The sequence below is a fragment of the Euprymna scolopes genome, chromosome 39 (genome assembly GCF_053919585.1).
Source record: "Euprymna scolopes isolate OS-2025 chromosome 39, ASM5391958v1, whole genome shotgun sequence".
Classification (NCBI taxonomy): Eukaryota; Metazoa; Mollusca; class Cephalopoda; order Sepiida; family Sepiolidae; genus Euprymna; species Euprymna scolopes.
In genome coordinates this window covers 31,331,675-31,358,520 of record NC_136520.1, presented here as the reverse complement: position 1 = coordinate 31,358,520, position 26,846 = coordinate 31,331,675, and the positions used below count along the sequence as shown (strand labels likewise).

General features: G+C 33.5%; 1 protein-coding gene across 2 annotated transcripts in view; it reads right to left on the bottom strand.

The window, feature by feature from the left end:
• Positions 1-11,242, bottom strand: part of LOC145263708 (uncharacterized) — a 115,558-nt gene extending 104,316 nt beyond the window's left edge. Inside the window, exon 1 of one of the 2 annotated variants that reach the window (XM_080120662.1) lies at positions 10,985-11,242. The gene's annotated coding sequence lies outside the window, so the exon portion shown is untranslated. The remainder of the gene's footprint in view (positions 1-10,984) is intronic. The other variant, XM_080120664.1, reaches the window with a different exon arrangement.
• Between the last annotated feature and the right edge of the window lie 15,604 nt (positions 11,243-26,846).

Below are 26,846 nucleotides of genomic sequence, written 5' to 3'. Positions count from 1 at the left end.
GGTAAAACTAAAGTATATTATAAATATTAAAGATTTAATATTTATAAAGTAATCTTAACCAGATGTAAAAGCTCGATAAAACCAAATAGGAGATAGAGCTTATAATAAGAGCAAACAGTTAATAAAACATGTTAAAAAAACACTTTGAAAAAGAATTAAAAACATATTTAATCTGAAAAGGAAACACTTAATAAGTGGATAGTCCTTAATCCGCGGAGTTTCGAAGAACTACTTTCCTTCTCATCAGAGGCTAGGATTTAGCAAAATGCGGGATCGGATTTTGCATGCAAAAGTATTTGATGAGACTGCAAGTAAGTCCAAGATCTTACTTGATAACACATAGTGAAGCAGAGAGAATATGGTGAAGAAAAAGGTGATTTCACGTGAATGGATAGTCTGGTGAAAGGTAAAGTATCCAAACAAACTTCTCGGCTTAACATTCACAGGGAACATGAATTGGATCAGATACATTGAGGGCATATATATGTTGTGTATATTTAAACAAATATGCTGAGTATAATAAAAAAAATGAAAACAAAGCGAAGTAATAACCCTGTTTAAATATTATAAAAACAAACAATGTTAAAACTTCTAAAAAAAAAATCGTGAAAATAAAAAAACAAAAAAAAAACAATTAAAAAAATGAACATGATGTAATACGAACGGTCCGGCGGTGTCCGGGGTGTTTGAAAAACAAGAAAAAGTTTGAGGGGGAGGTAGGCTCGAACTTGAATCCTTGAGGCGAAAGCGAAAAAAAAAAACGTGATGACTTAACTAAACAGTGAATTAGGTCAAACATCAATCCTGCAGTCATGTTTGTTTTGGTTTTGTTCCCCCAAGATGTTTGGTTAGCTCCCAATAAAAAATGGGGATGACCAAATGAAAGCAATTGTCTGATATAAGGTTTCCACCTCATTGATCAAAAGCTGATTGCTTTCTGGACGTTCCGGCGCGAAAGCCGAGAACACACACAATTTTAATTTAGTTTCACTTTATTTATACTAAAAAGCCGAACAAACAGGCAACACAGCGAAATAGCGCGAATCTTATAAAAGTTGATGTAAATAAATCTAGACGCGACGTTCGTTTTCAAATGCTAGATATTATGATTTAGATGGTATATAAAAAGTTCTAAGAAATAGTACCCCCCCCACCGAGAACCCCGGTGAAAAAAGCTTTTGCTGGATATACATAAAATGTGTACACACATTTTGCCTTTTATATATGTAGACTAGCGGGAGTACCTGCCGTTGTCCGGGTGTTTGTAGGTGTGTGTGTGTTGGGGGAGGTTGATCAAAAAAGAAAAAAAAACTTAAAAAAAAAAACAAACAAAAACAAAAAAAACAAACTCGAACCCAATGCGGACGGGTGTACCCGGAGGTGTGTGTGTAAATAAAAAAAAAAAAAAAAAAAAATTTGGGGAGAGAGGTAGACTCGAACCCGAAGCCTCGAGGTTAATAGTCTGACGACATACCATGAGGCCAGAAAGTCAGGGACTTTTAATCAATTGAAAATTAGCATTTAAAAACGAATGTCGTTTTTCTAGGTCATAGCAGCAGCAGCAGCAAACGAATTCACAGCACGAATTTTGTCATTCTTGTATAAAAGTGGGCAAAATAAAATATTTTTAGGACTATGTTTCGTAAGTGCAAGATATTATCATCTGTGTAGCATACAAAAAGTTATAAGAATGAGCGAGCAAAATATAAAAATACAAATGGCGGCAGACTGTATCGAACATGTTAAGTTTGGGGAAATTTTGGGAAAATGAGTTTAAACTAAAAATACTGTTAGGAACTCACTCAATATATGTTACCATGATGTAGGCTGGCATATAATCGGTGGTTTTAAACTTTTGCTCGATACAGGTGACGACTTTTAAAAATCTCTTTTAGTGATTACCTGGTGTGAGGATATTTGTACAACTAAACGGCAAACCTGCTCAAAAAAATCCGGTATTATTTTACTTTAAGGCACGTTTCACGTTCATATATAACGAAATATTTTATTGTAGATTTCGGTGTGCTAAAAACGAATCTGCAAACCGTTTACGTAGCAAAAAAAAAGTTTTCATGACATTCATGAAATTACTTTTTCGAAAAGTGGGTGATCACTTTTCAATGTAAATTTAACTTAGAATGAGCACCCACTTTCTGGCCACCTGAGAGAGGGGCATTTTTCTGTTTCTTGGCTAAAAAGTTTTTTGTTTGATTTCTTTTGCATGGTAATAACCCCTGAACTCTGGGACTATTTTCCATTTAACAGCCGTAGCCTTCGTTTACGCTATGCGTAAGCATAAACGAAAGCTGTTTAGCCAATAAACATGGGAAAAAATCCCCCCTCTCTCAGGTGGCTAGAAAGTGGGTGCTCATTTTAAGTTAAATTTACATGGAAAAGTGATCGCCACTTTTTCGAAAAAGTAATTTCTTCATATCATAAAAACTAGCACACCAAAATCTACAAAAAAAATTTTGTTATTTACGAACGTGAGACGCACAGCCCTTAATGGAAAATTATATCAAAAATCCGGGGGAAAATAGTTTTCAATAAAAACAGCAAATGAATTCGATAGAAAAAAAATGGATGCTATTTTTTTTTTCTTTCTGTGTGTTTCTTGGCTTAAAAGTCTTTTTGTTTGATTTCTTTTGCATGGTATTAATCCCTGAACTCTGGGACTATTTTCCATTTCACAGACGTAGCCTTTGTTTATGCTATGCGTGAGCATAAATGAAAACTTAAATATGCATTCGCGTACCAAACTGCCTTGTAAAAAAAACCTTTAAGCCAATAAACACGAAAATAAATGCCCCTTCCTCAGGTGGCCAGAAAGTGGGTGCTCATTTTAAGTTAAATTTAGATGGAAAAGTGATCACCCACTTTTCGGAAAAAAAAATTTCTTCAGATCATGAAAACTATTTTGATACTCCTTGGGCGTTGAGTTCCATGGCGACCCGCAGAATTATTTAATGGTCGTTCCCTTAGTACCCCCCTAGTCAAGGCTAACGCATGCGTACGTAACATTTATTTATTTACTTACGTGGTGGAGTTTCTATACTGATAGGTCTTTTGAAATTTTTTCACTGGATTATTATTGATTGAACACTAACCAGATTATGAAAAAAAATTGAAAAAAAAAAAAAAAAAATCATTTCAACATTTGAAAGGGATACTCACTTTTTAGTTACCACGTTCTGGTAAATCGGTCACTTTTTATTTATTTATTTATTTTTTTTCTAAATACGGAAGTGTCTTCGGGAGATATAAAATGGTCGCATGTTGACGAAGCAATATATCGGGAGGCGTACGGGATTAAAAATTATTGGTAAATTTTTAGATTAGGTCCACCTCCTCAATTTTCTTTTAAATGACGACTTGAAATGGTTTTCGACTATGCTGAATACGAAAATCGCATCGAAATTTTGCAGAAATAAGTAGTTATCAAGATATAAAAAGTTGTATTATGCATTGTAATCTTTGGCGGCCATCTTTTTTACGTGTGTGTATTTGTTTATGGCGCGTGTGCACGTAAAAAGATGGCCGCCGAAGAATACAATGCATAATACAACTATTTATTTCCGCAAAATTTCAATGCAATTTGCGTGTTCAGCATACTCGGAAACCTATAAATGTCGTCATTGTAAGGAAAATTGTGGAGGTGGACCTAATCTAAAAAAATACCAAATTATTAAACATTTCTCCAGCATGTTAGTGAAATTTATAATACTTTAAAAAAATTAAAAAGAAACAAAACAAAAGTTTTGAAAAAAAACTCACCTTTCACAAAAACAATTTAAAAAAAAAAAAAAACCACAAACTGACTAAATAAGTAAAAAAAAAAAAAATAATTAAAAATCTCGAAACTTTATTTTCATGAAAACAATAAAAAAAAAGTCCTGTTCTCTCTCTTTTTTTTTCTTTGAGAAACAAATATATTTCTGACTTACAAATGCGGTAGAGACTCATTATTTTTACTTTCTATGGTTTTGATATACCGCGTTTTTATTGCTTACAAAATGGGTGACTGATTTATCAGAACGTTGTAACTAAAAAGTGAGCACCACTTTCAAATGTCGAAATAATGATTTCTTTTTTACATTTTTTTTTTTTTTAATAATCTGTTTAATTAGTGTCCAATCAATAATAATCCAGTGAAAAAAAATTCCAAAAACCTATAAGTATAGAAATTAAGCATGGGAGTAATGTTTGTACAACAACGTAACGTCGCCTTTCGCACTTTTACAAACATTTTTTAAAAAAAGTAACTAAACCATTTATTGATAATTTGTCACGTGTACAAACATTTATTTATTTACGTAGGCTTAACTCCTTTCATGAATAAGAAAAGTTTTACTCTTTAAGAATAATAAAAGGAAAAAGTTACTGAACATTTATAAAAGGACTTCTTTTCATGAAGGCCAGAGGAATAGTTGGCCGAAAATTCGTGAAACAACAACAATAAATAAAAAGTGCTAATGCAGAGAGCCGCGCTATTTTTTAAATCATATTTCCACGTTTAAATAACGTTTTACGATATTTTTTTATTTTTTATTTATTCAATTGTAAGGTTAAAGTACAGAATAGGTACAAAACATCCTTACCTCCCCATGTTAAGAATGACTTTTTAAATAATAACATTATTTCAGCACGGATCACTCTCTGCATGAGTAATCTTATATAGAAAAAAAAACAAACTCAAAAGCAAGCAACAAACTTTTTTTTTTTTTGGCCTTATATAATAAAGAAAAGATGTGTAAATTAAAAAATTTGGAAGATAAACAAATGAAATATGTTTTTTTTTTTGTTTTTTTTTTACTTATCGAGTTAACAGAAAATTAAACCTTTCGTCAATTCGTGGCTGTGAAATGAATCGAACCGGAAGTTCAGTTTTATCAACAGAACAGATTCGCAGAAACGATAAATAAATATATTTATTTTATTTAATATTTTAATTTTAATTAGGTAAATTTATTTTAATAACATAAAAACATACCTCGACTCTAAAAATGGGTTGTCTGAAAAGTTCAAATAAATTGGTAGCGTATAAACATGGTTTTATTTCTTTAGAACGAACCAACTTTACATTTTTATATATATATATATATATATATATATATATATATATATATATACATATACATATATATATATATATATATATATATATACATATACATATATATATATATATATATATGTATATATATATATATATATATATATATATATATATACATATATACTAGCTTGGGAGCCTGGCATTGCCCGGGTGTTTGGAGGTGTATATTGAGCAAAAAAAAAAAGAAAAAAAAAATTGTTGTAGGAAGGCAGGCTCGAACCTGTACCACAAAGGAGGAAAAGAACGGGAAAAAAACGTGACGTCCATTGCTGTTACGACCACTGCCAAACCGGGAGTGATGAAAGGCTAGACAATCAAAAAGAGGGTATTACTTTCGAAAATATCGGCGAAATGTCAAAAGTTTTAGGCAAACGTGCAAACATACATACCTACATACATATATACATACATACATACATACATACATACATACATACATTTATATATTGATAGCTCAAATTTTCGACCCAAACCGATTAAAAAGCTTGCTCTATCTCTGAATACCCTTTATGTAAAATTTTGAATGTTTAGACCAGAAATTATCTGAGTAATTTGGTAGAGACCGCAGAGGTCAATTTTTTTCTAACTTTGACCCCTATTATGACCTTTAAAATGTATTGTTTTGGGGCTCGAATCAAGTTATTAAGTTAGATCCATGTCCAAGGAGCCTATATCTAAAATTTCAAGTGTTTAAACCAAAAATTAGCAGAAGAGTTCTTGAAGGTCAAATCGTTGAACTTTGACCCCTTAACAGCGAAATTTCTGGCTGAAAACCGATTACTAACATTTTCCCAAATCTCAGTACAATGTGTATCAAATTTCGAGTCTGTAGACTAAAAATTGACAGAGTTATTGTGTAGGGAAATGTACACAAACAGACACACACACAGACACTTTCACTTTTATAGATATACTAGCATGGGTGCAGGGTGTTGCCCTGGTATTTGGAGGTGTATGCTGAGCAAAATAAAAAAATAAAAAAAGTCAATTTTTTTAACTTTGACCCCAATTATGACCCTTTGACATTTATTCTTTTGGGCTCAAATAAAGTTATTAAGTTAGATCCATGTCCATGGAAACTATATCTAAAATTTCAAGTATTTATACCCCAAATTGTCCGAGGAGTTTGGTAGAGTTCTCAAAGGTCAAATCATCGAACTTTGACCCCTTAATCGCCAAATTTCTGTCCGAAAACAAATTACATCGATTTTCCCAAATCTCAGTACTCTTTATATCAAATTTCGAGTCTGTAGACTGAAAATTGACAAAGTTATTGCGTAGGGAAATGTACACACACAGACACGTTCACTTTTATAGATATACTAGCATTTCAGCCCAGCGTTGCCTAGGTGTTTGGAGGGACATGTTGAGCAAAAAATGTACACAGACAGACAGACAGACAGACACTTTCACTTTTATAGATATATAGACTAGCATTGGTGCCCGGCGTTGCCCGGGTATTTGGAGGTGTATGCTGCGCAAAAAAAAAAAAAGCTGTCAATTTTTTTTAACTTTGACCCCTATTATAACCCCTTAAAATTTATTGTTTTGGGCTCAAATCAAGTTATTAAGTAACATCCATGTCCAAGAAACCTATATCTAAAATTTTAAGAGTTTAGACCCCAAATTGTCGGAGGAGTTTGGTAGAGTTCTCAAAGGTCAAATCGTTGCACTTTAACCCCTCAATCGACAAATTTCTGGCCGAAAACCAATCACATCGATTTCCCCAAATCTCAGTACTCTGTATATCAAATTTCGAGTTTGTAGACTGAAAATTGACAGAGTTATTGTGTAGGGAAATGTACACACACAGACACACAGATATACAGACACATTCACTTTATATATATATATATATATATATATATATATATATATATATATATATATATATATATATATATATAATTTGGTGAAAAATAAAACAAAATAAACCACAATTAAAAAGAAAAGAAAAGCAAAAAAGGCCAAACAAAAATAAAAGTAAAAAGATATGATGGTTGGTGTTCATGTCTCTAATTTTCGAGAGTAGTATCTCTTCTTCAGAGAGGAAAATAAAAAGAAACGTGTACAACTGTTCGACAAAGCTTTCCTTTCTGCATTTTAGTGACAAAATAACATCAGCTATCAATAAAGCCATTCACAGGGGAAAATTAGACATTCAACTAACACACTCCGAACCAACACTGAGACAACACTTATCAAAAACTAGTGAACTAACTGACAATGATCCCAGCACTCTACCAAATTGTTCCATCAATAATATAGAATTATGTAAACGCACATATTCAATATATTAGATACAATGTACAGTATGTGAGGATTTCTACATCGGCAGCACAGTTAGGCCATTGCACATACATAAAGGAACACATTCCAACCAAGACATCCTCATTTTATAAGCATCTATTAACAACCATTTATCTCGGCATTGTTTCTAGTTGTACTGGACTTCTACTTGCCACTGGACTCAAACATTGCCGATTCAGGAGAGGCGTGGTTGTGATTGCACAACCCTTGCCTCACAGTTACATGCACAGCTGCCCTTACAGGAGGTATCATTTGTCTTTCGAGACTGAATGGAAGCATCGATCGATTAACAACCACAACCTCAACAAAGACATGCAAACAAAAATACTAGATACAGAAAGAAAGCAAGGTAATATAAGAATGAGGGAATCACTAGTAATAAAAAACAAACAAACATAAACCCAAAATAAATAACAATGCAGAACTATTACGCTCTTGATCACTAATCAATAACAATATATAATAATTAAATAAAGTTTAGATAGAACAGAAAAAATATATATGTGTATATACACATATAAATAAATAACTAAACAAATAGTATAAATAAATAAATATATAAAAAAAACAAATAAATAAACAAACAAATATGTAATAAAATAAATTAATTCAATTAAAATAAAATAATATATGCATATATGTGTGTACATGTGTGCATGCGCTTGTGTACATGTGTGTGTACACATATATACGTAGGCGTGTATACACTTTAGCAAGGGAACTAATCCAAACCCACTTAGAGTGATCTCCCTTAGACCATTCGCTTTACACAAACCGGATATTACACGACACCAGTACAGCAGTCATTAACATTCTAAATACACACTTTAAGTGTAATATGCAAAAATTAATCATTTATATACATTGATAAAAAAAAAGCTACAATAATTCCCAACAATACTTATTATGTTGGTTCAAAAATAATGTCGTTTTTTTATGCATTATATATATATATATATATATATATATATATATATATATATATATATATATATATATATATATATACATCAAATACATAATACATCAAAAAACGACATGATTTTTGTACCACCCTAATAATATTCATCACAACTCGTATCCTGGAAATTGATTTGACACCAGTCTGTGACAATGACTTCTGGAAATAGATAAAAATAAATAAAGAAAGAAAACAGACAAAGGAAGGCCTCACCAAACAGTTATACACGTTTCTTGTTATTTTTCCCCCCTGAAGAAGAGATACTACTCTCGAAAATTAAGGACATCAACACATACCATCTTATACGACACATTATGTTGGTAAATAAACGTAATATAATTGAAAATTATTGAAAAATTTCTTCTAATATTGTCATTCTTTTATATGCTCACTTATATCCACAGTGTTTCCTATGAACTGCATCGCTATAGCCTTCAAACACAACTCATTTCATACAATACACACAATGCTTCAGGCAAACTACAACATCCTTTTCATAAAAGTAAAAAAACTTCCAAGTAATGTTGCAAAGATGCAAATAACTTGAAGTAAAATTTCTTTCCTCTTATGTAATATTGAGATATTTGTATAAGATTTATCAAAACAGTTAAGTAAAAAAGGCAAATTTTTACTTTCTTTCCACCTTAACACTCACTTTGTAAATGACGATTTGGATCGGTTTTCGGATATGCTGAAAACGAATATCACACTTAAATTTGGTGCAGATAAGTAGTTTTCTGGATATTAAGACCACTATTATCTAATGCATTACTTAATAAATGTCAGTGGCGTTCACAATTCTTAACATGGGGAGGAGGGTGTGTTTTGTAACACACATATGCATTAGTACTTTTCAGGTGGGAAAAAAACATGGCCACCAGTAAAAACATAATAGAATTACATTGGATAATAAAGGTCTTAATATACAGAAAATTATTTATCTGTACAAAATTTAAATGCTATATCCGTTTTCAGAAAACCTATAAAAAGCGTCATTTTAAAAGCTAGGATTGGAAGTGGAAAGAAAGTAAACAAAATATCAATCAAATAAAATACTGATAGAAACACGTAAATGTCACCAAGCGTGCAAAAATATAATGTTCTTCCAGTATTTTGTTTAATTTTCGATTTTTTAGCGATTATCAAGGATTGACTATGGCTCGAATGAGACTACCATTTTGTTTTTTGTTTTAATTCGACAGGCTTTACACTGCATTTATTTTTAATAAAAAACACACACACACAAATAAAACTTATCCAGATAGATAGAAGAGTGACTTTTCTTGCGTTTGGTAACATTTATTTGTTGCGTATTTTATTTTTTCACTTCTCTTCTGCTTTATTGGCTATTCTGTAAAATCACCATTTTTTTTATCTATTTCAAGGAAATTATGGCTAGTTTTTATAGTTTCCTCAACCTTTAACTGTAACGTTTCCTGTTGTCTTGAAAATAACAAGAAAATGTTAACTGAATTGTTTATACTACTAATTCTAAGTCTGATCGCCAAAAAAAAAGTACCCCACCCCCACCGGTAATGCACAGAATCTATCTACCATAGCAAAAGAAAATTCTTTAAAAATTGTTTAACTATCTCAAAACACTAGAATGACTTGGAAATGGAGGATCATCTGATGTTAATTTTATACAAAAAAACTGATCCCCTACTCTAAATTCTAAAAATAATGTAAAAAAAAAATTTTTTTCCTTCAAGTTTTTCAGGGTTCAATGTAATTTTCCTAAAAATAATCTTATTCTTTATGAAGGGTTGATATAGCTGAGGATGTTAATCTACCAGTAAAATTTTTAGTTTTTGATAAGGAATAAACATTATTTATCCGTTTCTTGGACTTTCATACCAGGTTTTATCAATCACTCTACCTCAATGACTGCAACGTTTCATATTCATATATCTTGGAGATAACAAGAAAATATTATCTAAAATTTTTTTTACCACTAACTATAACTCCAATTGGTAAAGTTGTAAAACCATACAGTCACCTAAAAAAAAAGTAGACTCTTTCCTAAAAGAAAAAGCACAGAATTTATTTCCCATATAAATAAATAAATAATAAAATTTTGATTAACTTTCTTAAAACGTTACAGTGGCCGGAAATAGAGAATCATTTCACATTAGTTAGAATGTACACTAATTTTGGCATGACAAGTAAGTATATAATAATGTTTTTCTCTGAAATGCATTTTTTACAAAGACACACTAATATAAAGTTGCACCTTAGTTTTATATGCGAAATTGATCCCCCACTTTAATTTTTTTTTCTACCAAGTTTTCAACATCTCTGATGTTATTCTCACAATGTTTCAACCAATGTAACCTCTATGTTAACAAATTTCAAATTTCAAATTTACCGAATCTCCATTACTAACGGTTACTATATTGTCCAATTTCTACTGCACACTCTTTAACCCTTATCCTCGAGTGGCCTCTTGGCCTTGATAAGTGGTGATGCCTATGTAAAAAAGAAAAAAAAATGTATAGTCTAAAGAAGAATCTCATTTGTTAACGTTTAGGTTGATCTACAATAATACCAGTAAAAATTGTTAGTTTTTGATAAGGAAGAAACTTTTTTTTTTTTACCTGTTTCTTGGAATTTAGGGGCAGGTGTTACCGATTCCTCAACCTTAGTATCTTTAACTAGAACGGTTCCTGTTCATATGTTTTCGAGATAACAACAGCAGCAGCAACAACAACAAGAAAATCTTACGCACAGCAAACTTGTTTATTATTTTCTTTCTCAATGTTTTTTAGCTATGACGTAGAAGTAATCATAAAAAAAAAGATCCCCAAAACACACGGAAAGCCGCGCTGACATCTTCATATAAATCAACCAAAAAAATGAAAGGAATCAAGTTCTTTCTTGTTTATCACTTCCCCCCCCCTTTTTTCTTTCTTTTCTTTTTTTTTTTTTTTTTTGAAACCCAACACCAACCACCTACACTCGACCAATATAAAAATAATCTGAAGCTTTCTGGCATGCTCTTTTCTTTCTGACATTTGTAGCATTTCGAGTGCTGCCTATGCAAAACTCGCTGCCAGAATCCTCATCCTTTTTGCCTAGCAGAAAAACTTTGCTTCTTCTTGACATAACACTCCTCGGTAAATACGCAAAATAAAATTCTAATTTTAGGAAATGCATACTTACAGTTATGGCAATAATAATAAAAAAAAAAAAAAATAAATAAATAAAACAAAATAAAATTTTCAGGGAAAACAATCCAGTATTTCAGAATTTTTTAGATGATGATCTATAATTTGCATTGTTTGTATTATTCGGACTATTGTTTTCATCTCTGATGTTATTCTAATAATGTTTCAACCAATGTAAACTCTATGAGATAAGAAACAACGAAATAGAGTTTCATTCTATATTAATAAACAACTTTATTTGTTATCTTCGTTAGTAGCATGTACACGAGAGGAACGACTTAATAGCTGGAAGTGTTCTTGTGTAAAGATAGATTTAATACATTGCCGGCTTGTTAAGGATAGAACAGTTCTGTTTACACATGCTTATAGCATCGGGACGAAGGAGGCCAGTTAAAGGAGAAAGAAAGGGCAAAGTCTTTAGTGTATTTACATATGTAGGAGCGTACGTCTGATAGTAGAGAACGGGACAAAGGGTGTATGCATCAGTGTATAGACGAGAGTAGTTCTGTAGCATGATAAAGTTTGTGTGGGTACCACACATGGAAATAAGTGGAGAACCATTGTTAACTTGTTGTCCTCATGTCCGGTCTGTGGTTTGCTGCCAGCTGGAGCCGGTGAGAAAGAGGAAGAAAGGTTTGTGATTTCGCCTTTTATGTACTCGGTCATGTGATTGAGAGCTGGCTTGTGATTGGAAGGAGAAAATGGATTTCAAATCTCGTGTCGCGAGAATTAGCTCCTGCCTGTGATTGCAGTAAATTTTGGCTGCTCCACCTCCGACCTTCTTTAGGTGCATCTTGTCTAGCTTGGCAATGTTTATTTTGAGCTCAACAATCCTTACAGTATATCGAACGGAACCCTTTATTCTGTAACAGTTACATGAGGGGCCTATTTTGTTTAAATGTATGCACAGTATTATGCATCGTGGTTTGGCTTCATGCATGTACGCTCAAGCTTGGATGTTAACAGTATGGGTGTCCAAAAGGCTCTTAATGACGCATAACAACAAACAGTAGCCCACGCATGACAACAGACAGACATGAACTATTAAACATCATGTCTTCTGTTCAGTCTCGATGGACAATGGATACCTCCTTGCAAGTGTGGCTGCATATATAATTGTGAAGCAAAGGTTGCACAATCGCAACAACACCTTTCCTGAGTCAATTTTGCCTGATTCCAGTGGCAAGGAAAACTTCAGGAAGACTGAAAACAATGCCAAGATAAGTGGAGAGCACAATACAACACCTGGTATTCCCAAATGGTCACCCATTTTAGTACTGACCAGGCTCAGTGTCACTTAACATTGGTGAGCTAATGATTATGCTGTACTACTAAACATAGCAACAGTATATACACTTTGCAAACTAAACTTTGTTGCACACTAGTTTGTACATGTTAAATATATCTGATCATTTATGTTTCCAGGGCAGTGTTCACACATATCTAGAATATCGATGTTATACGCTTAGCAAGTATGCACTGAAATGTCACCTCAACCTGGTAGTCAGAAGTTGACATGACATCTCATGGCATAAAGGGAAGGTGATAAGAGAAATAAGCAGTTGTTTGGATATTTTTGAAGTGAACACCACAAGTGAATATGTCGTAACCTTAATGAATTAGGGAGCTAGCAGTCTCAGAGATCTGTAGCTGGAATCCCTTTCACCATTGGTAGAAGAGAAGGCAATTACAACAACAGTAACAGGTCTTTCTTCAACCTCCTCTTCTTTGTTTTGTTGTTCAACTTTAATCCCAAATATTATTTTGCATTCTTTTCCTAGAATAATCCTAACAGATCTATAGGGTAGGACCATAAATTTGTCACCCTAAAGGAAACAATACTACAGCTTTATTTAAAAACTTTTGTTGAAAAAATCAATTCAGGTAACTTAATTATGAAGCAGAGTTGACATCTATTCAATGCAGCCTCAATCGCCACCTCGATATGAGTCTGGAAATGGGAGCATGTCTTTTCCACAAGTGCCATCGGGAGCTCAGCGGATGGTGGCAATCAGGCTGGCTTTGGTGTTGTGGGAGGTTATGTTGGTAATGTTCTTGAAGTATGACCAAACGAAGTAGTTCAGCGAATTCAGGTCAGGGGAGGACACTAAAAAGGATACTAAAAATCCTACCCTGATGTCATCAGACAATTCTTCCATGGTGCCAATATTGTAATATATCACATTAGAGCACAATCAACACATTCTATCATATGGGACTGTGATAGACATAGAGAGGACCTACCTCAGAAACAGGCGAGAATCTGTCTTGGCAGCTAAAAGACAGAAAAAGAAAAAAAAGAGGCCCAAGATGGCGGCTGTTGTCTTTTAAAGCCTCCGGTCACACGTAGATCTCTAGCAGTCTCTTGTGGTATATGCAAATTGGGTGTGCCCGAAACATTATAAAAGGCGAGTCACTGGGAGGAGTGGGAGAAGCATTTAGGACATGCGAATAGAGAACGTCGACGTATCTCATGTTGTGAACAACGAACTCTACTCGACTCAACTTGTGACTAGCAAACCTCTGCGTGACGTTTTAGCCAAAAAGTTTTGTTGCTTTGTGTCAGACAAAGACTTCTGATACAGGGACAAATTGGGCATCATAGTCCCTCCTTCTGCTCAAGCAGGAATGAATATGGCTTTTGTAAGGCTAATTTGTTGACAAAAAGTTTTTCATGGTTTAAAGTTGTGCGAAAATAGTACTTTTAATAGTAAGCACAGTTAAAAAAAATTTGATGCTTTATTTAAACTAGCCAAGTGAGCATATTTTTTTAGTTTAAATATAATAAATGTTAAGTTTGCTAATGAATAGCCGATTGTGACGTACGCAAAAAAAAAAAAAAAAGGAAGAGTAAAACTAAAGCCTACCTTTAAGTGAACCTCAATCTTTAAAAAAAAAAAAAAAAGAAACTTGTCTTGGATGCAACGTGCAGATGCAGAAGACAAGTAAAAACAATGGCTGACAGTGGAGAGTCAAGATGGAGAAGAAGATGACATAGCATACCCATAGAAGAGGGAACGTTTAATGTTTTGCTGATTAGTTTTGCTTTTTAGTGAAACTGGTGCTCCAAAGGTGGTTAAGATGAAGAAAGGTAAATCTTCAAAACTTTCAGGTGTTGTTGCAGAAAACAGGTATTTAGATGATCACATATATGACAAGTGAAAAGCTCATTCCAAAAGAAACGGAGAACTTGGCAGATTTATCAATTGATACTAAGATAAAGGGGAAACTCTGGATAGAGGTAATTAAAGTTGATTGATCATGTTTTGAAAATGATTGATAAAATAATTGAACAGTAAATAAAAAGTCAGATAAGCATAGATGAACTTCGATTTGGTTTTATGCCTGGTAAAAGTAATGCTGATGCTATGTTTTTCCTGAGAAGGTAAGGCTGCAGGATACTCAGGTGATGCTGCAAAAATGTTGAAGACTGTGGCCAAAATAGGCATTGGGATAATCACAGACATTATAAGTCAAATCATAATAGAAAGACTTGTATTTAAGTTCAATTGCGAATTAAATATAAACTCTAATAGATGGAATCAAAGAAGCTTAGAGTTGATGGACCAGGTCCTGAAGGTGTTTGACAGAATAATCAAATAGAAAATAAGAAATCAGATATACATAGATTAAATGCACTTTACTTATGTTATATAGTGGTTTCATTATTATTATTATTGTTATTTTTTTTCTTGTTGTTATTGTTCGTTGTTATGACTTATTAAAAGTGGTTCTTAGAGTCTTAGAGAGTCTTATTAAGAGTGATTTTGCGTTCTGTGTTCGTGTTATGAAGAGATTCATATATATAAAATTTTCATACTTAGAAGTGTTAGAAAGAAGCTCTTAGAGTGAGGAGACAGTGTTGAGACAGTCTTAGTGTTCACATTGTAGATATGAGATGTAGAGACATTGTGTATGTGAAGACATTTTAAAGCACAGGATATATAAGACATATAATGACAATTTCACTTTACCTTTTGGTAGAATTACAACACAAAGACGACGTTTATAAAAACACATGACACGTTTATTTCTTCTTCGACCAGTCGGTGATTTTCTTAGTCAGGAATTCAAAGTTTTACATTCTATGTTTCAAAGGTGACCGTCTCGCTTCCAGACGTTCGACTGTCCATGTCTGGACTCCAGACTGTCGTCTCTCGTCCTCAGACTCTCTCACAGACTCCCCCTGCTTAACTCTAAAGTTTCTAACTAATATCGAGAACTTCCCATTTTCCATGACGTTAAAACATGTGTCTTCTTTTACGTGTTCTGGAAATGCATGTCTAAAACTTTTTCCTTTGTTTACAAAAGGAATTTTAACCTATATTCCCAGTAACCTATATTTCCAATATGTTAAAAACATGTTTATTAAATTATCTTATAGTTGCATTCTTCAATTGAATTACATAACAGAATTGACAAATGCACATTCTTTTCTTAAAACTATTTTATCTCTAAGCTAAACAATGGTTTGTTTTTACATTCCATTTGCTAATTCTCTCTCGTAATCTATTTCTAAACCTAAATTACGAGGTTCGAATTTCGTCTATTCTATTTCATTTTCATTTTAACTAAATCTCTCTATTTTTATACTTACATGAAAAGGGGACAGCCCTTATCATGTAACACTTATATATATATATATATATATATATATATATATATATATATATCTACTATTATATGAAAGGAACTGTGTGTGTGTGTGTGTGTGTGTGTGTGTGCATGTTCGTTTTCTATGGACTTGAAAACAGGTGGGCTGATTTTTATGAAATTTTGCATGTAGGTACTTTTGTGCTTGACAGGATTCTTAAATAGGTTTTGTATCGGAATATCTTCAATAAGTATCGATAATCAACAATCAAAATAATCTGGTGAAAGAAAGAACAGGCGATTTTGATCACAGTTAGCACCTTACACAGCCTAACATCACAAGTGCATTTGAAAAGTTTTATTATCACACAAACCGAAATCATAATATACAATCAATAAAATCAACAAGATTCTTTGATATGACAGAGACACATTCGAAATGAATGTTTCTACTTAATGCCCAATTGCACCATGATACTTGACTTCTTCATTTTAAACTTTAATTCAAGCCATTATATATGAAAAATAATTTTATAAAATCAACAGTAGGTTCTCTACAGTGCAATGCAAACTACAATATATTGTGAGTTAAGTTACTATGGGAGGATATTTGAAGCTTCATCACAGTGCACCGCGATGGATCACCAATTAGAGCAAGCAAGCAAGCAATCGATTTGATTGAAAAATGACCAATTTCATCAATTTCGATGATAATAAAAATATGAGAGTGTGAAAAACTCATTGATCGTCATTTAATTCTAGGTAACGTTTAATCTCCCTAATATATATATATATATATATATATATATATATATATATATATATATATATATATATATATATATATATATGCATGCATACATTAGTGTTGGGACTATTAATCGCAATTGGAAAAATCAAAATATTTTGAAGTATCAGAATCGGTATTGGAGTTGGAAAAATTTTAGTCTAATTTCTGATTCCAAGAAGAACTATTAATTTTTTTTAAAACTGAGTTTTCCATTTCTGATATTAATGAAGAAATTACAAATATTTATTGTTTTTAAACTACTAGTAAAACTAGAATTTACAGATCATAATGTCAAAATATGATGCAAATTTATTTTATTTGTGAAAAAAAAACAATAAAACAAAACTTTGCATAAATTCTCACACTTGAGGCTATTTTCTATTTCTACAAATCTCTATAACTATATAAATGCAACTTTGTCTGTGTGTGTGTGATTTCGTTCCTTATAGACTTCGAAACGGCTGAACAGATTTTCTTTAAAATTTACAAAACTTTAGTGTATAAGTCTGGGAGTGATCTTAGTTAAGTTTTGTCTCAGAATATCCCCGATAATTACCGATAATTACCAGTAATCAAAACTGTTATTTTAATTTATCTATCATCGTTAAAGCCATTTTTTCCATGTCCTCGCTTAGAAACAGTGATAGAACAACTGGCCGTGAAAATTATACTGTGGATAAGTTGATAGTGTGTTTTTGTTTTTTTGCACGACGTGGTCTGAAGGTTCAAACTCCGCACATAAATTTCTTAATTTTTTTTTTCATTAACTGCATGAATTTTATAAGACTTGATAATTTACGTGTTTTTTTTTTTTTTTTTTTTTTTTGCATAACATAGTCAGTAGGTTCAAATCCTGCATGTAAATTTGTTAATGTTTTTTTTTTTTCGTTAACTGGAAAGAAGTTTATCTCTTCTCTATATAAATAAAATGAACTCATTTTTTCCCGTCTGATTTTGACATTAATAGGATTAAAAATCAAGATATTTCATGCAAATATAATATGCACAAACGGCAGAACAATATCTGAGGTGTGTTATAGGCTTATTATTTCTCAAATTCCTCAATAATCTTAGATTTCTATACTTTTTCTGCTGAGAAGTCACGGCCAAAATCGGTTAAGATCAATGGAAGTGGTAAAATATTTTCTCTCTAATAAATTCCTCCTCCCCCTGCCACCACTTAACACCGTTTGGGGATCGTTCACAAGGAACAGTTGAGAAGAGAACACCGGTTTGGCTTCGTAGTTCTTTCATGTGAAGTTATTTAAAATCACTAAACTAAGCTGCAGTGCTCTGTGGCGTAGTGGTTAGCGTGCTGGACAATTCACATTATATTTTCACGTTCGCGCCGACCTACCGTAGTCGTTTTTTTTTTTTTTTTTTCCTAAACAACTGGAATGGACTTTTCTTGGTGGCCGAACTGTTAACGTTGCAGATGTTTTTTTTTTTTGTTTTTTTTCACACTTTATTTTCCTACTTTTACTCATGACTCCGGGTTTGATCCTTCCTACTTACCTACCATAACATTTTTTAAAACTCCTCCCCCCCCCGTCCCGGAAACAAACACTCGGGCAACGCCGGGTACCCCCGCTAGTATAAAATAATTTTATAAAATAAAACAGTAGTGCAATGTAGAATAACATATATTTTGGACTTAGTTACTGCATGGAAGCATGTAAAGCTTCCTCCCGGATTTCGATGACAACAAAAATATAGGAGTGTGAACTATTCGTTGATTATCATTCAATCCCGGCCAACGTTGGGTCTCCCTGCTAGTCTATTATAAAACCATGTATGGAGTACTGTTGTTATATTTGACTTGGTAAATTTCTGTCTCATTTGAAGATTCTTGATAAGATGCAGAAATGTATCTGTAATTTGATTGGCTCTACACTTTTTTCTTCTCTGCAACTTCTCTCACTCATACATTATGTTGCTAGTCTCAATCTTTATCATAAATCCTATTATACTAGGTGTTCTTAAGAAATGTCTGATCTGTTCTTTCATTTCTTTTGATTCAGCTTGTTTGAATTTATTTTATTTTAAACTAGCCTGGGTGCCTGGCGTTGCTTGTGTGTTTGTAGGTTTGTATTGAGCAAAAAAAAAAAAAAAAGGGTTGTAGTAGGCAGGCAGACTCGAACCCGTGATGCAAAGGCAGAAAAGAAAGTGGAGGAGTGTGTAAAGGTGTTGGTTTAGCAAAAAAAAAAAAAAAAAAAGTGGTAGTAAGCAGGCAGGCTTGAACCCGTGATGCGAATGAGGAAAAGAAAGTGAAAAAAACAAAAACATGACACATTAGCTGTTGCACTCATTGCCAAACCGGAACTGACGTAGGTTTAAATTAAGGCTAGACAATCGAAAAGAGGGGATGACTTTCAAAAATATCGTTGAAAAAAGCGACTCCTCCTTGTAGAAAAGTGCCCAGTTGAGAGTGAAGGAATTAATGTTTTTAGCCGATTTTCTGATATTTGTCGTCCGAAGTGTCGAGCTTCAAAACAATATCAATCTCGTTAAAATCTGTCGCCTCTGTCGAAAGTTTTAGGCAGACATACATACATACATACACACATACATGCATACATACATACATACATACATACATACATACATACATACATACATACATACATTTAAACAGACAGGAGAAATTTTTATTATAGATTTTATAAGATATTAGATGTTATAAAAATAAAAGTTTTATCTAAATTTTAAAAATAAAAGTTTTTAATTTTAAAAAATAAAAGTATTTTATTTGAATTTATATGATAAATAAATTTTTTGAATGTCCAAAAATAAAATTATTGAGATCAAAACAACAAAATTACAAAATCATAAAAAAATGTATCCAATATATAAATATTCCCTAAATAGTTAAAACAATATTTTAAAGCGTTTTTAATAATTCTTGAAAGAAAAAAAAAAACAAAAAAAAACGCAAAAGTGTTTTTCAATAATTAAAAAATAAAACTAATTTCAATAATTCTTAATTAAAATAAGATGAAAAACTTTTCAATGATTATTAAATAAAAAAGGAAGATCAGAAAAACGTAATTAAAAAAAGAGTACATGCACAGTATAGACGTTAGAGAAAAAAGCGAAGGAACTGATTTGCCCTATCACCACTTCCGGTAGAAAGTTAGGAAGTACAAAGTGCCTTCAATAAGTTTCCAGACTTTTTTATACAGGCCTTTAAAATTGTCGTAGACTCTTGAAAATTCACTATATTTTTGCTATACATCTTATGAGATGATTGACCAATTTTTATGTTTTCAGGTTCAAATGAGCAGCTACAGCAGTCATTGGAATATACCTTACTAAAGCCTGGTTTTTACAGTTAGTGAATTTCAAAAATGCTATCTGGACGTGAGAAATACTTTAGAAGAACGGTATGCAATACTGTTCTGTTTTAAATCTGGAAAAAATGCCATGGAAACGTACAGAATGATTCAGACTGCTTTTGGACCATCTTGCATGAATCAAGCATCAGTTTTTGAGCAGCATAAGAGATTCAAGGAAGGCAGGGAGTCTGTAAGGGATGATGAAGGGTGTGGGAAGAGTAAAGAAGTCAGAACACTAGAGTTAACCAAATGAAGAATTTTATGGATAAGGACCGTCGTGGGTCCATACAGACAATAAGTGCACACAGTTTGATGTCAATGTGGTAACTGTACACAGAATTATTCACGGGGAACTGAAGATGCAGATTTGCGCGAAATTTGTCCCAAGAATACTCAAAAGATCACAGACTATTTGACCAAGGTAGGCATTAAGACAGATCTTCACCCTCCCTATAGTCCAAACCTTGCTCTCTGTGACTTTTGGTTATTCTCTTAGCTCAAGGAAAACCTTAGAGGCTGTCGTTATAAAAGAGATGAAAGAAGCTGTAACAAAGGTCATTGACATGCTCACACAAGAGGACTTCCATGGGGTCTTTCAGAAGTTGTTGGAATAGTAAAACAAGTGCATTGCAGCTGGAGGAGATTACTTCAAAGGGTTTCATGTGTGTGCTATCAATAAAAGTGGCCATATGAAAAGTCTGGAAACTTATTTAAGGCATTTTGTATGTTAACTGACTATAACCCAAATTCTTGCTCTTAATGTCTTACAAGGACGAAATAGAGATTAAATTTTATTTGAGCTCTTTCCATGGAAATAATGATAGAATAAAGAAAGTCAAGAGGTCTCTATCAATTTGCTGCTTTGATACTCATTGTAATAATGCTTCCTATTCCAGTAGCTTCCTATTTCCAAGACCTGGAAGCTTGTGGAGCACTCTTCATGCTAACTGTTTTCTTTCTATTGCCTATAGAACCTATAGCTTTGATCTTTTTAAGTCCAATAGGTATCTCCTGCTTTTTGTGATAATCATCTTTTGTTCTTGTTAATTTCTTAGATCAAGAAAATTTTTGTCAATAAAAATACTGATCAGGTATTTATTTATCCCTCTTTCTTTTAAACTAATCCTAATCACTTCCTTCCATGTTTCCCTTTCTCTGACAAGGTTTTAATTTATCCCTCTTTTTCTCAAATACATTTTTATCAATTACTCCCATGTTTTCCTTAACCCTCCATTGCTAATCCTAACCCAAACCAACCTATCTCTAACCAGGTCTTTAGAAATTGCTTGACATGTGATCAATTTTCTTTGGAAGCCATTTTCTTGATTGAAACAAGCATTTTATAGGCAGGATAAGTCAACCAATAAAAATGCCTGTATATGCTTGCCTTTGTTTAGTAAATGTGAGAGTGTATGCATTACAGAATAAAATTGGTGCTTACTAAGGGTTCCAAATAATTGAAAGGAAAATTCTTGCTTGAATGAAGCAATATTTATATAATGGATTACACTGGTGAATGACAAATTTGTTGTCTGCATTTTTACGGCTGATTTAGGATTAATCTGATGCACTGAATACAAAAGTCACATTGGTTTCGTTCAATCACGTTAAGTTTTTGAACTGTCGCCACATGTCGTTTTTTTTTTTATGTTTTTGTTCACATTTACGCACGTATAGAGCATTTTAGAAGAAATTCGTGGGGGTAAAATGCCATGTCGAATAATTATTTTGATTGAAAATGATTATTTTAATGACAAGAAGTATTCAGGTCTGATAGTTCTAGGTGATTATGTCGAAAAGGGATCAGTTTGAAGTCATAAATAAAGACATTTCCAGCTATACCATAGCTGGAGATTTTGTGAAGTAGACCTTTATGGCATACCTTATCAAAGGCCTTTGATATGTCAAAAACAATTGCCCTAGAAAGGAAGCTTCCGTCGAGAGATTTGCTAATCCTATGAGATATAACCGTCAGCACATCTGCTGTAGATCTAACAGAACGGAAACCATATTGCATGTCACTAAGAAGGTTATTTTTGCTGAGGTGGTTGACTACTTCTCTATTTAACACAAATTCAAGTAACTTACTCATGACACACAGGAGACTTATTGGTCTGTACTGAAAGAGATGATCGATCACTTAAATTCTTAAATACAGGGCATACTGATGAGATTTTCCAGGGTGTTGGGAAGCAGTTCTCCTTAAGACAATGCTTAAACAGCTTTGTAAGTATGGGAGCTTGTTCTGGTTGAAGCTTTTTCTGCACTATAATTGGAATACCGTCAGGGCCAGTTGCTTTACTGGAATCAAGGTTTTTGATTAGCTTGGCAACATCATACACAGATATTTGTATGTCACATAGCGTGTTTTCTGGTACAGGAAGAAATACAGGGGCTTTGCGGCCTTCGTTGTATAGGGTAGAATTAGCTGCAAAATTCTTGGCAAAGAGTTTGGCTTTGTAAAATGCTGACAAGACAACCTCAGGTCCATTGATGATAGTTGGGATAGCACACACGCTTCTGTTCAGGATCCTGTTTTCTATTTGCCGAATCTGGTGGGAACCAAGCCACTGCTCAGCTACTTTGGACTTGATCAACTAAGCATACAACTCGCGCGTTCTTTATTACTTTTTTTACAGTGGTTGCTGGCAGTCCTGAAAGTGGCTTTAGTCTCAGTACATCTGTTATGTTGGAAGCAATACAAAAAGTGATTTCTGTGTGCAATGGCAGCAGCACATTCCGGAGAAAATCACGGCTGGCTGTTAGGTTTTTGCTGGAATTTTTTGGAGCGTATAAAACGATCCATACTTACAATTAACCATTCCGTCAGGTCTGATACTATAGAGGACACATCCTTTTTAAACATAGAGAGTATCGATATATATATATATATACATAAATATGTTGGATATGATAACTAATGGCTACACATATGCAAACATGTTTCAGTGACCACCCTGCCAGGGAAAATCACATCAGGCCAAGAATATCCACGATATCGTGGATATTCTTGGCCTGATGAGGTGATCGTGGATATTCTTGGCCTGATGAGGTGATTTTCCCTGGCAGGGTGGTCACTGAAACATGTTTGCATATGTGTAGCTATTAGTTATCACATCCAACATATTTATATTGCTCTGTCTTAACATTGAGCACTCTTTGGTTGACACATTTTGGTTTTCTTTAAATAATACTACCAATCATATAAAATATATATATATATATTGTACTCATGTTCACCCCTTACAAAGCATATCGCCACTTGGACGTAAGGAGTTGTAAGGTTGTAGTAGGCAGGCAGGCTTGAACCCGTACCGTGAAGGAAGAAAAGAATGTGAAAAAAAAAAAAATGTGACGTCTTTGCTGTTGCATCCATCGCCAAACCAGAAGTAGCAAAGGTTTAAATTAAGGCTAGTCAATCAAAAAGAGGGGATGACTTTCAAAAATATAAAAAAAAAGCGACCCCAAACCCCTTGTAGAAAAGTGCCCAGTTGAAGATGAAGGAATTAACGTTTTTAACCGAAGAGCCAAGCTTCAAAACGATATCAATCTTGTGAAAATCTGTTGCCTTTGTCGAAAGTTTTAGGCAGACATACATACATACATTTAAACAGACAGGTGAGATTTATCTATAAATATAAAAGCGAAAATGTATGTATGTATGTATGTATGTATACGTGAGAGAAATCTTTTTTTGTTTGGATGCATCCCTTGTAATATTCCCTCATACAGTATGAGCCTTGGCAATTCTTCTGATTTCAAATTTGTATTAATTATTAGGGCTAGAACAACAGCCTATTCTTTCCATTGTTTTGACTCTCGAGTGTGTATCCGTTAATATTTTATATACTTTTATATAGAACTAGCGGTGTTTGGAGGTGTAAAAGAAGGGGGAAAAAAGTGTTAGTAGGCAGACAGGTTTGAACCCGTGACGCGAAGGTGGAAACCTGAGATCTTACCGCTGCGCTATGATGACAAAGGAAGTGAAAAGCGTTTAAATTTAGCGATGTCAATGAAAAGCTGTTGACTCACTGATAATTAGGTCAGGAGTCGGCGAAGAAATGAAATCTCTCGTGGTATTTATTTTCTTCACCACAAGGTTATTAAGTGTCCAAATGAAAAGCAATTGTCTGATATGAGGGTTTTTTCACACAGTGATCAAAGCTAATTGCTTTCTAGACGTCCCCCTGCATGAAGCCGGAAAACTGCCTTCGTTTTCGTTAGTTTTGCTTTTTTATACGCAAACCATAAACAAACACGCGGGACCATGAGATAGCGTGAATTTTATAAAATAAAAGTTGCTCAAATAAAAGATAGAGACGACCTCATTTAGTAAATCAGAGGTATTATAATCTAGGGAGTATATAAAAAGTTGTAAGAATTAGTGAATCCCCCCCTCACGAGCACCCCTCCCAGAACAAAAAAAGCCTTTGCCAGACATACAAAAAAAGCGCACGCACACACACACACACACACACACACACACACACATTTTTGCTTTTATATAATAGATGATGAGGTTCTCAGTTGATTAACTGTGTCTAACTGGGTTGGGTATATACTTGAGAGTCAAAACAATGAAAAGAATATTGCCATATATGTCATAGCCCTATTAATCTATATATCTATAAAAGTGAATGTGTCTGCCTGTCTGTGTGTATATCTGTGTGTCTGTCTGTGTACATTTCCCTACGCAATAACTCTGTCGATTTTCAGTCTACAGACTCGAAATTTGATATACAGGGTACTGGGATTTGGGAAAAGCTTCGTAATCTGTGTTCGGCCAGAAATTTGGCTGTTAAGGGGTCAAAGTTCAACGATTTGACCTTTGAGAACTCTACCAAACTCCTTCACAAATTTTGGGTATAAACAATTGAAATGTTAGATATAGGTCCTTGGACATGGATCTAACTTAATAACTTTATTTAAACCAAAAACAATAAATGTTAAGGGGGTCATAATAGGGGTCAAAGTTTAAAAAAATTGACTGCTTTTTTTTTGCTCAACATACACCTCCAAACACCCAGGCAATGCCGGGCTGAAATGTTAGTTATAAAAATAAATTAACTATTTTATACTTTCACTTAACAATTTTGTGGTTAAAGTCGCCATACTGTAACATAGTGCACATGAGCGCATGGAAAGTATCAGCAGCAGCAAAGTATGGCGGCTTGTGAAAAGATTATCGCAGTAGCTGAAAAATGCGCATATGTAAATTAGGAAGTGCGCGCGAGAAGAGGAAGGAAAAGAAAGAAGTAAAAATGCAACATGTGGTCGCGAGAAAGAAAGTTGGCGTCAAAGAGAATATGGACGTGTAAAGCGAAGGTGATAAACGGCTGGATTTGGCCAGCATGTGGTTGGAAGGAGAACTGCAATCAGGTAAAATAAACATGTGGCAACAAGAAACTTTTTAAAACAGTGCCAAAACTAACGGTAATAAATGCTTTTGTTAAAAAGAGAAAATTGCCGACCCGGATTTTTCTTTCTTTCTATTCCTGTTATATCCGTTTGTTCCAGCATAATGGCCATATTACAATACCTCAGTACTCTATGTGCACACACATTTCAGTTCAAACTCATGAATTCAAATCCTGTACTTTCTCTATAAAAAAGGTTTTTTTTCTAAGCTTATTTGCATATGAGCAACAAGATTTCACGTTACTTCATGAAAGTTTCCAGCATATAATCAAGTGCATTGCCATTTTGCTTTTCTTTTTTGTCCATAACCGTACCATACACGAACTGATAAAAAAAATTGAGGTAATTCCTTTCCATACTCTTATTTCTTGCTATAAGTGGCGACTAGACATTTTATCACAAGATAGGTAAATGGTTTTATTTTTATAATATGAGACAAAGTCCCATTCTAACATTTTATATTAACCTTTATTGAGCATCTTTGTCAAACGTTTAATAAACTGATTAAAGAGAGGTTATTATAAATTCATGAGTCTGGATCAAGAAAATAGTAGTGAATGTCCACTATAAGAGAAAGTTATTTGAAAGTTTGTACCTACAAGTAAAGGTAAGAGTTCCTATTTACTAGCCTCTCCACGATGGCAGAGTTAGACACAAGGTCGGTTTTTAATGTGGGGAAAATGCAGCTCCCCAAAAAAGAGGCACTTTGGATAGGAACAAAAATAAAACTTGTCTCAGTCATGAAATATTTCTCCTCCACTGACTGAGGACTAAAAAAGGTGAAGTGTAATATCAGAACAGATACTACACTTTGTTCCTAGCCAAAGGCAAAAGGATAGGAGTTATTTTAAAGGCTGGTAGAGTTTATATTTTTGTTTGAAGTAATTCTTTGTGTTGAGAGTAATTCCACGTGCAGACAAGTCTCCATCCTGAATAGTGAAGACTTTGTGTTGATGCCGATAGTTTGAGGCCAAAAGCAGGTTTGATTTGTGCACTTAGAGAAGAGTTTGGTGGTTGAACTGAGCGACATGAGCCACGAACTGTCACCAATCAGTCAATATGTGCCTAAATTCAAATGTGGGTTCCATGAATGAAACTTCTTTCCTAGAACTGGCCACCTGTGGAATTGTTCCACTAGCCTGCTTTCCAGCTAACT